Genomic DNA, 11,229 nt, shown 5'->3' on the forward strand with positions numbered 1-11,229 from the left:
TTAAAAAAAAATTAAAAAAAATAAAAAAATAATAATAAATAAAAAAAAAAAAATTATAAATAAAAAAAATTTTTTTTTTTTTAAAAAAAAAATGTATCTATCAAGATTCAAATTGTTGAATCCCTATGTTCTGTAAGTATAAATACATATTGACAACTGTAAAACTTTTCTCAAAAACTATACACGGTTTAATAAACAAATTCCACATGGTGGCGCTCTTGCATAATACTACCTCTAGGACTGTCTCTATAAGACATAGACTGGAAAGTGGATCCTAGGATCCAGGCCTGGTTTTCACCTTAGCTGAACAAGGCTGTGAACCATGTGTGGGGGCGGAGCTCAGTCTAAACTCCTAGCTGAGCCAATTCCAACACCACACAGTCTTTGTTTTAAAAGAAAAAGAAAATGGCCGGATGTGGATGCAACATGTGTGAGGTCCTGGTTTTTTTTCAAGGCAACAAAATCAGATCCAAAGCCATCCTGAACTAAGGTGAGTGGGCTGTGGTACTTGAGGAGTCTGAAAAGCTTTTAGCAGGGATAGTTATTTTTTAATCATTATTATTTTAATTTATTTCAATATTTTTTTTTTATTTATATGCTTTTAAAAAAACGACCTTGTAGGCCCCTAAACCCCTGTCCACACTTGCCACACAAACACACACAGATATATATATATATATATATATAAATAAATAAATATATATATATTTTTTTTTAAAAGGCTGTCACATGATGGCCTGGGGGTCTCTGAGCCCTGTGCTCAGGGACCTCATATTTGTATTTGTATTTTTTTTTTTTAAATGCTGCCCTAAGGGGCCTTGGGGGCCCCAATCCCAAGGCCCCCAAAACGCTATTCATTTTTCTTTCTTTTTTTTTATATTTGTATGGGCCCTAGGGCCCTAGCGCGCGAGGTCAGGGCCCCACAGACCCGGGCCTCGCGCCATTACTATATATATTTTTTTTTTTAAACAAGCAAATGCCGCACTCTGGCGGCAAACGATCGGATCCCCGAGACCATGGGAACCCCACGAGGTCTTGGGGATCCGATCGGATGGTTTAATTAGAGAGAATACCGCGCTGAAACACGCACGGCATTCTCTCTAATTAAACTTTCAACGCGGCTCTCAGAAGCCGCTGGGGTGTTCCCCAGCGGCTTCTGAGAGCCGCGTTGTTAATAAGCCCATTTTAAAAAAAAAAACTGCCGGCAGAGGTCTCCGAGGCTGTAAACGCTCGGAGACCTCGTTATCAAGTTAGGAGATCTCTTCACGGAGGCATCGCGACCTCCGAGAAGAGATCTCCTAACTTGATAACGCTGTCTCCGGGCTTTTACAGCCTCTGGAGACACGCGCTATTAACTTAACAAAGCGGCTCCCAGAGACCTGCAGGTCTCTGGGAGCCGTTTTGTTAAGTTAATAACGCGGGTCCCCAGAGCCCAGGACGGCTTTGGGGACCCGCGTTATTAACTTAACAAAGCGGCTCTCAGAGACCTGCAGGTCTCTGGGAGCCGTTTTGTTAAGTTAATAACGCGGGTCCCCAGAGCCCAGGACGGCTTTGGGGACCCGCGTTATTAACTTAACAAAGCGGCTCTCAGAGACCTGCAGGTCTCTGGGAGCCGTTTTGTTAAGTTAATAACGCGGGCCCCCAGAGCCCAGGACGGCTTTGGGGACCCGCGTTATTAACTTAACAAAGCGGCTCTCAGAGACCTGCAGGTCTCTGGGAGCCGTTTTGTTAAGTTAATAACGCCGGTCCCCAGAGCCCAGGACGGCTTTGGGGACCCGCGTTATTAACTTAACAAAGCGGCTCTCAGAGACCTGCAGGTCTCTGAGAGCCGCTTTGCTAAGTTAATAACTCCGGTCCCCAGAGCCCAGGACGGGTTTGGGGACCTGCGTTATTAGCCTAGCACAGCTGCTTTCAGAGACCAGCAGGTCTCTGAAAGCAGTTGTGCTAGGTTAATAACACCGGTCCCCAGAGCACAGACCGGCTCTGGGGACCACGAGTTATTAACCTAGCAAAGCTGCTTTCAGAGACCTGCAGAGACCTGCAGGTCTCTGGGAGCAGTTTTGCTGTGTTAATTACTCGAGCCCCAGAGCGCAGTATGGCTCTGGGAACCTAGTGATTAACTTAACAAAACAGCTTTCAGAGACCTAGTGGCCTCTGAGACCAGTTTTGCTAAGTTAATCACAAGGGCCCCAGAGCTCAGGCCGGCTCTGGGGGGCCCTTGCTATGAACATTTTGGCGCTGCTCTCAAAAGGCCACGCGGTCTCTTGAGAGCCACGCCGCAAAAGTTCATAACCTGGGCACCCCAGAGCTATGGTTGACCCCTTGGAGCGTAGTTATTAATTTTAGAGCTCTGCACCCCGGAACTCATTGCGCTGAGCTCTAAAATTAACAACTAGGCCACCCCCAAAAGCTCACCACTTAAACACACTATTGCGGCCATATAATACTGGCCCATACCATAAAATACACATAAAAAAATACATAAAGAGCCCCATAACATTTCCTGTACAAATTAAATACAGCCCCACCACTAATACCCTTAGCTACACAACCCCCTGAACCATGACGTACACAATAAGCCCACCAAACTGCCATCAAAATAAGTGCAACCCCACAAAAATACAGGCCCCTACATAGTCCCAGAACCAATATGTACATATTAAGCAGTCCAAATACACCCCACATCGTAAGTGCACTCGCCCTGAAATACATGCCTATACATTGCACATTAACCCACAAGTACCAATTAAACAACCCCTAGCCCCACAAAACAAGTGCAGACTTTAAAAAATACCGACAGATACACAGCCCCAGAATCAGCAAGTACACATTAAAAGAACACCATCCCACAAAATGAGTGCAGATTTTCAAAAATACATGTCCATACACAGGTCCAGAACCAGCAGGTACAAGTTAAGCAGTACCAATACAATCCCCAAAATAATTGCACCCCCATAAAAATACAGACAAATACATAGCACAAGACCCTACTAGTACCATTTAAACAAAATCACCCCACAAAGTAATTACAGTATCTCAAAAATACACTAATAGCAGCTTTTACATTTTTTATTTTTTATTTATTTTTTAAAAGCAGGCATTTTACATCTCTATGTATAGTTAAACAGATTGGTGCTAATGTCATTGTTAAACTTTAGTAAAACACATACACACAACACACTGTTACAGACCTTAAGTAGAAGATGTTCAGCATCACCAGTCTGAGCTCTGCCCTTCATGTTTCCAGCCATTATGTCCTGATGCGTCCCTGCTTGCCACAAATGTCAGTATGTAGTTCAGAAAAAAAGAGGCCTGTGAAGTTGGGGGGTTCTTATACTAGGATCACAGTGGTAATTATGCCTGGGCTCTGTGATTGGTGGGACCTGGAAATAGGCATCTGTTATAGGTTAGCAATATTTGGCCTTTGTTGTGTTTCAACTTTTAATTACTGTGTCTGTTTTCTAATTTAACCCCACCTCTGTCACCCCTGGAAAGAATGTAAGCCCATCTCTGTTTTAGATTAGCCATGCCACAACAACCTCTGTTGTGTTTCAATCTTTTAATTACAGGGGCAGTTCTGGGAACCCCCTGAAAGAATGTAGGCCCATCTCTGTTTTAGATTAGCCATGCCACAACAACCTCTGTTGTGTTTCAAACTTTTAATTACAGGGTCAGTTCTGGGAACCCCTGAAAGAATGTAGGCCCATCTCTGTTTTAAATCAGCCATGCCCCTCAACCTCTGTTGTGTTTCAAACTTTTAATTACCGTGTCAGTTCTGGGAACCCCTGAAAGAATGTAGGCCCATCTCTGTTTTAAATCAGCCATGCCCCTCAACCTCTGTTGTGTTTCAAACTTTTAATTACCGTGTCAGTTTCTAATTTAACCCCACCTCTGTCACCCCTGGAAAGAATGTAGGCCCATCTCTGTTTTAGATCAGCCATGCCCCTCAACCTCTGTGGTGTTTCAAACTTTTAATTACTGGGCCAGTTCTGGGAACCCCTGAAAGAATGCAGACATGTCTCTGTTTTAGATTAGCCATGCCACAACAACCTCTGGGGTGTTTCAAACTTTTAATTACAGGGTCAGTTTTCTAATTTGAACCATCTGGGAACCCATGAAAGAATGCAGGCCCACCTCTGTTTTAGATTTACCTCTCTACATTGCTAGGCTGGCTCTAACATAAGCAGCATTTGACCATTCCCACTTTATTTATTTTTTGGATTAGCCAACAGTGTGGAGGTTTGACCAGACCGCCCACTTTGCAGCCCTGTGCAGAGGCCCCCTAACTGGCACTTGGGCATGAATGTCTGACATGTCCAGACCTGTCCCTCTCAGGCTCTGAAACCACTTGCACAGCACTAAGTCATACTTTTTTTTTACACAACTCATAGGCCAAAACCCAGGGGCTAGGACCCAGACACAGGGCTAACACGTGACACCACGTGTTCACAAACCACGTGACACCCCCATGCACGTCACTTCCGGGGAGGGCTTTCTGGGACACCGGAAGTCCCAGCCACCGGATATGACGTCATTTCCGGGGCGGGACAACTGTCACTTTTAATATGGTGATTAAAGGTATCCCTTCCTACTACTGTTGTTCTCCAATTTCTTTTGATTTTACCAAACGTATTGTAATATAGATAGTTCAATGGGCTTTCAGAGATCTTTTTTCATCCATTGGTCTGCTTTTGTATCATAAACATTTTGCTTCTGCCCACTACAGCATGAGCAAGGGGCAATGGGTCAGTCTACTTTAGACACTAGATAACATCGCTTTCAGTGTCTCCATTTTGCTCCTTCATAAAGAGCACATCAACACAAGTTAGTTCCCTTCAGTGCCAGTGTTTTTGTTTTTATTTTATTAATACTTAGGTATTTGCCTTGGTGATCAGAACCTGTGGTCATGGCAGGGCACTTTCTATCGGCTCTCCATGTTTTTGATGTGAGCACTCTGGGTGGGTGTAGCTCACAGAGTTCTATTCCACGATATTCCATGGAGTTAGGTAAAAACTCTGTGAAATTCTGCGGAGTTCTGATGCTGCAGAATGCCCTCTGCCATTCCACCCTGGCCTGAATGAACCAGATCTCTGAAGCACTAAGGGGGTCAGGCCTGGTTATTAGTAATAACCCGGCCTGACTGTGCTTAGCTCTTCTGAGATCCGGCACATACAGGCCAGGGTATGCTGAAACTGCAGCAAAATCTTCTGTTTCAAGCCTCTTGTGCTGACACAGCCCACCTGCCTGGAGCCTGATGCTCTCAACCAAATCTGCACCCTTCCCTTCACCAACTGCCCTCCTTTAAAAACTTGCTATGGAGGGCAAAGCACACCCTCTGTCTTGCACCAGCCATACAATTGCTTCCTTTGCACTTACACACAGCCTCAGACTGCCCTTTCTTTAGGGCCCAGCACTAGTATCTATCTATCATTAATTCTTCTCTAGCTAAAAATAAATATCTATCTACATGACTATCTATCTATACTAATCTATCTAGCTAGCTATCTTGGACACTATGTCGGTTGGTGTTAAAGCAGCAGTAACACCGCAAACAGGCCGACGGAAAAAAAATGGAATCACGACCATGGCGGAAACCGCCAATATAGACAGCCACTTTAACACTCCGACCGCCACGGCGGTAGAAACAAACACCACGGGGGTAACCGCCAACAGACAGGCGGAACACAATGTACCACCCACTGTATTACAACACGCCTATCTGCCACCTTTTCCGGGGCAGTACCAGCGCTATCAAAAGCACGGCGGAAACAGGGCTTGGAAGGGAAACCACTTACCTCTCGACACCCAACGAGGAAACAGGATGCCATGGAGCCTGAACTACAGGTCCTGCCCATGCTGGTCTTCCTCCTCTTGTATCAGGAGCAGGAAAGACGCCGTTGACGACCACAGTGAGTACTGCACCTAGCACACAGGGGAGGTGGGAGGGAAAAGAGAGTGACACACCCCCACGCAACACGCGACACCCCCACCCTCACCCACAACACCATAAACACAAATATATGCAGCAACATTACATATACACCCTGTCACCCCCTGGAAGAACGCAAGGACATAAGGAAATGATTGTAACAAGTGTAATCAATAAAAATCAGATAGGCCAAATTAAAAAAATCAGTATATACAAATATGTACACCAACTACACAAGTCTGGATATTAATTAAATCATTGTCCGTGGATCGGTGTCCCAAAATGCATGGGAGAAGACCGCACAAGATATCTGACTCGAAACGGAGAGAACACTGCAGGGGCATCAGATGGAAAATAAACAGGCACCTCGGGGGGAGGGGGTGGGGGACACCTCATCCGGATGAACAGACAATGCCACTGCTCCACGAGGGGGCTCCATGCCCACTGATCCTGGGGAGTGCAAAGCCACAGTCTCTCAAGTCTTTCCAGTGTGTGGTTTGCCCACTGTTGTATCCAGGGGAGTGCAAAGCCACAGTTTCTCAAGTCTTTCCAGTGGGTGGTTTGCCAACTGCTGTATCCTGGGGAGTGCAAAGCAATAGTCTCTCAAGTGGTTAACAGTCTCCACTGGTTCTGGAGGGGGCTTTGTGCCCAGAGTGCTTCATCCTGCCAAGGACTGAGGTAGTGGATGTCATTATCCACTGGTTCTGGAGGGGGCTTTGTGCCCAGAGTGCTTCATCCTGCCAAGGACTGAGGTAGTGGATGTCATTCTCCACTAGTTCTGAAGGGGGCTTGGTGCCCAGAGTGCTTCACATGCAGTGTGGAAGGTCCCATTTCCTCACCTGGGTGTGTGTGCCACGAGATTGCCTGGGAACAGGTAGCATGATACGCCATGGAGGTAGAGACACACTCCACCCTGCTGCGATTTCGCCTGCCACCTGCAGATACAAACAGTGCTGGGAGTCATGCCTCATGTACCCTGGGCAGGGACCGGATGTCTCCTGCAGCCCCGGACGGCTGCCCACTGGGGATGATTGCCATGTCAGCTATGGTGGCACTGTCTGAGCATGTCGTGGGGCTGGTGGCGGTGGTTGCGGCGGTGACTGTGCCGGAGGTGCTGGCGGTGGAGCATGTGTCTGCACCTGTTGAGGGATACAGCAGGACGTCTCCTGCAGCCTCGGACGGCTGCCCACTGGGAATGATGCTGGAGACCGTTGCTGAGGCAGCAGACGTGCAGGTGGCGGTGCTGGTGGCTGTGCAGGTGGCGGTGCAGGTGGCGGTGTCCACTGCCGTACAGGTTGATGTTGTGGTTGACAGAAGTGCTGACTCTGGACCCTCAGCCGGAGCCACCGTGCCCTGTCCTGACCTGCTCATCAGCTTGTGTCGCTTCCTCACCTTTGATGTTGCTGCTGGCGCCTTGCCACTGTCCCCTTTTGGTATGGAGGAGTCCTTGCTTGCTGGAAGGTGTGGCTTCTCCCTCCGGCATGTGGGCACCTTCTTCACCTTGGCAGGTGGCAGAATGGCCTGCTCCTTGGCCTCGCTAGGCGGCACACTGGCGATGAGACCGGAGTTGCTGGGACCACTATGCTTGAGGAGTTGGTGGCTGAGGTGCTGGGCTGGGACCTGGACAACCTGGCCCTACGGGAAGGATGGGGGGAGGTGTAGGGAAGATGTCATGTTAGCCAGCAAAGGTTTCTTAGACACACTGGGACGGGAAGTTGGAGGGGGTTTGGGAGTGGAGGAAGCGATAGTGGTTGTAGGACGAGTACGGTTTCTGAATTTGGGTGAAGGTGCATGGGCCGGAGGCTATTGTGAGGTGGATGGCTGTTGGGTGGGTGTGTGACTGCGTTAGTGTAGTTTGGGAGGAGGGCTCACGGACACACTGGGAGAGGACACAGGGTATGAATGGTAGTGGGGTGGTGATTGCACGTGAGCGGTGTGTTGTGATGGGCATGCTGGTGATGGAGATAGTGGCTGAGGATGTAGTGCATGCAGGTGTGAGTGGAGACGAGACAGGGAGGGAGGAGGAGGACGTGGAGGAGGGGGACACAGTGGAGTCAGTGGATTGTGCTGTGTCTGCATGGGGATGGTGCTTGTGTGAGTGCCTGTGGGATGTGTGGTGCTTATGTTTGCCATGTCCACTCTTGTGTGTTGATGAGTGTGCACGCTGGTCTGATGGTGTTCTTGGGATGGGCTGAGGTACAAGGGATTGGGTCTGGGTGGAGGAAGTTGGAGGGGGGAGGCTGGACACAGGGACAATGGCTGCCATCAGTGCTGAGGCCAGAGCTTGAAATGCTCTCTGTTGAGCCGCCTGGCTGGAATGAATGCCCTCCAGGTATGCATTTGTTTGCTGCAAATGCCTCTCAACACCCTGGATGGCATTCAAAATAGTAGATTGCCCAACAGTGAGGGATCTCAGGAGGTCAATAGCCTCCTCACTGAGGGCAGCAGGGCTGACTGGGGCAGGGACTGAGGTGCCTGGGGTGAAGGAGATCCCCACCTTCCTGGGTGAGCAGGATTGGGAAACATGCTGAGGGGCTGCTGGGAGGGTGGTGCTGGTAGTGGGGGTGGCGACTGTACCTGTTGATGCGGTGGGCACAGAGGTGCCCACCACCGCAAGGGAGCTCCCATCAGAGTAGGAGTCGCTGTCGCTGGTGTGTGCTCCAGTCCCCGTGGTGGAGCTCCCCTCGCCCTCCGTCCCACTGGTGCCTTCAGACTCCGTTACTCCAGTGCCACTGCTCCTTCGCCAGATGATGCTAATGCACGCAAGAACCGGGTGACAAAACAAAAAGGGGGGGAAGACAGAAGAGACACATGGTCAATGCATGCTACACCACTACCGTTGACGGACACAACACACAGGGAGCAGCCCTATGCACTAAGCCATGCACTAATAGTGCAGGGGAAAAGCACATGCCCAAGGGGGACTCTGTCTAGACCCATTTCATGCACATTTGGAACCCATGGGAGCATGACAAGGTGTAGAGGGCAAATACCACCTTTGGGGTTGGACTGGGAATGAGGCTGCAAAACAATGGATCTACCTTTGTGCCTGGCCTAGGGGAACCCATAGCCCACCACTCCCACCCAGACACCTAGTCAAGGGCGCCGAGTCAGCTGAATGAGAGTGTACTCACCCCCTTGTGGCTGCTGTGATGCCCTCAAGTGCCCATCCAACTCCGGAAATGCCATCGCCAGGATCTGGTACATCAGGGTGGTCATGGTGTGACGGGCACCTCTTCCACATTGGGAGGCCATCCCCAGCTGGGCCTCCGCTGTCTCCTTGCTCCAGCGGCACAGGTCTTCCCATCTTTTCCGGCAGTGGTTGCTCCGTCTAAGGTAGACCCCCAGGGTCTGCACTCCCTTGGCGATGGAACACCAAATACCCTTCTTCTGGTGGGCGCTGACCTAGAGGAAAAGTAAAGTTATAATGGATGTTACTCTCCCGTACAGTTCTTCTCACACATTTCCTACAAACCTCCCACCCTGGCCCAGACATACATACACACACACTGTCCTCACATGCTGGCCTGTCCCCCCCTTCTATCCACGACACTCCATACAATCATGTACCATCCACCATGCTCACAGTGTACTCACCTGTAGGTCTGGAGGACCATACAGTTGCATGTACTGGGGGAGGAACCATCCACTAGTTTCTCCAACTCCTCCAAAGTGAAGGCGGGAGCCCTTTCCCCAGACACTGTAGCCATTGTCGCTTCCAGACAGAGGTCACAGCAGCACTTGCAGTGTAGGTCCACTCCTGTTGAACTCCAGGTATCAAGTGAGGGAACTGATAGAAAATGGCGGTCACGTCCGCAACAGTGCATACCGTCACCACCGGCGTACATCGTCACTGGCTCCTGGAACCCATTGGGCCCAATGTTAACCAATGCTGAATTGCACCACGGTCTTCGACCACCTACCGCTACGGTGTACAACGCCAGAGCAGTTACCTCATTTCCCCTGGTCCCATCTTACAGGTCAGGCAGGGGCCATTTCAGGGGGCCACATGGCAGGCTAAATAACTGCATCATACCTATTTAGGCCAGGAATACGGACAGACAAAGGCACATAGAGAAAATTTAATGTTTTTGCTAAACAGCCTTGTGACACCTAAGTGTTGTATGACCCTCTGCTCACCGATCTCCTCCATAGGGCACATCCGCTGGGGCAGGTGATGAGATGGCGGCATCCTCCAGTGTACAGACCCCTGCTGGACCTGTCGACAATGGAAGACAGACACAGAACTGTGTGCCATTCCACAGGAATACACCCTCTAGTGGAGGTCCTGTCTGTACTCCATTTCCTGGCCAGTGGGTCTTTTCGAACAACAGTAGCCATGGCATCAGGGATGTCCCAGCCAATGTTCTCTAACGTGTTGTCCAGAGTGTTTTCTGCCCTGCTGAAACACATGCACAGCTACATCGTTTTCCCTCAAGTGGAGGATTTGCCCACAGTGAAAAGTGACTTCTGTGCCCTGGGACATATCCCCAACATCATTGCCATTGATGGTACACATGTGGCATTTGTCCCCCCGCAGGAATGAACAGGTGTACAGAAAACGGAAGAGCTACCATTCTATGAATGTGCAGATGGTGTGTTTGGCAGACCAGTACATCTCCCATGTGAATGCCAAGTATCCTGGCTCTGTGCATGACGCTTACAGCATCCCTTATGTGATGGGGCAACTCCAGAGGCCCTGTGTGTGGCTGATAGGTGAGCCTAAAGTCCCCACACAGTTTTGTTTGCTGTCTGGGTATGGGAGATATCCCTAATGTTTGGAGGATGTCTAACAGTTGTCCCTCAATATTTGCAGGTGACTCTGGTTACCTCAACCTGTCATGGCTACTGACCCCAGTGAGGAATCCCAGGACAAGTGCAGAGGAGCGCTACAATGAGGCACATGGGTGAACTAGGAGGATAATCGAGCGCACCTTCGGCCTCCTGAAGGCCAGGTTCCGATGCCTCCATCTGACAGGTGGCTCCCTATACTAGTCACCGAAGAAGGTGTGCCAGATCATCGTGGCCTGCTGTATGTTGCACAACCTGGCTTTGCGACGGCAGGTGCCTTTTCTGCAGGAGGATGGGCCTGATGCTTGTCATGTGGTAGCTGTGGATCCTGTGGACAGTGAAGAAGATGAGGCAGAAGAAGAAGATGTAGACAACCAAAACAACATCATCATGCAATAGTTCTAGTGACACACAGGTAAGAAGATGGAACTGCTTCCCACATCTCATACTATTGTAGGACCTAGCATGTCTGCCTTATTACCTCTGTGCATGGACCCTGAATTGTCACT

Source organism: Pleurodeles waltl, chromosome 11 (genome assembly GCF_031143425.1).
Source record: "Pleurodeles waltl isolate 20211129_DDA chromosome 11, aPleWal1.hap1.20221129, whole genome shotgun sequence".
NCBI lineage: Eukaryota > Metazoa > Chordata > Amphibia > Caudata > Salamandridae > Pleurodeles > Pleurodeles waltl.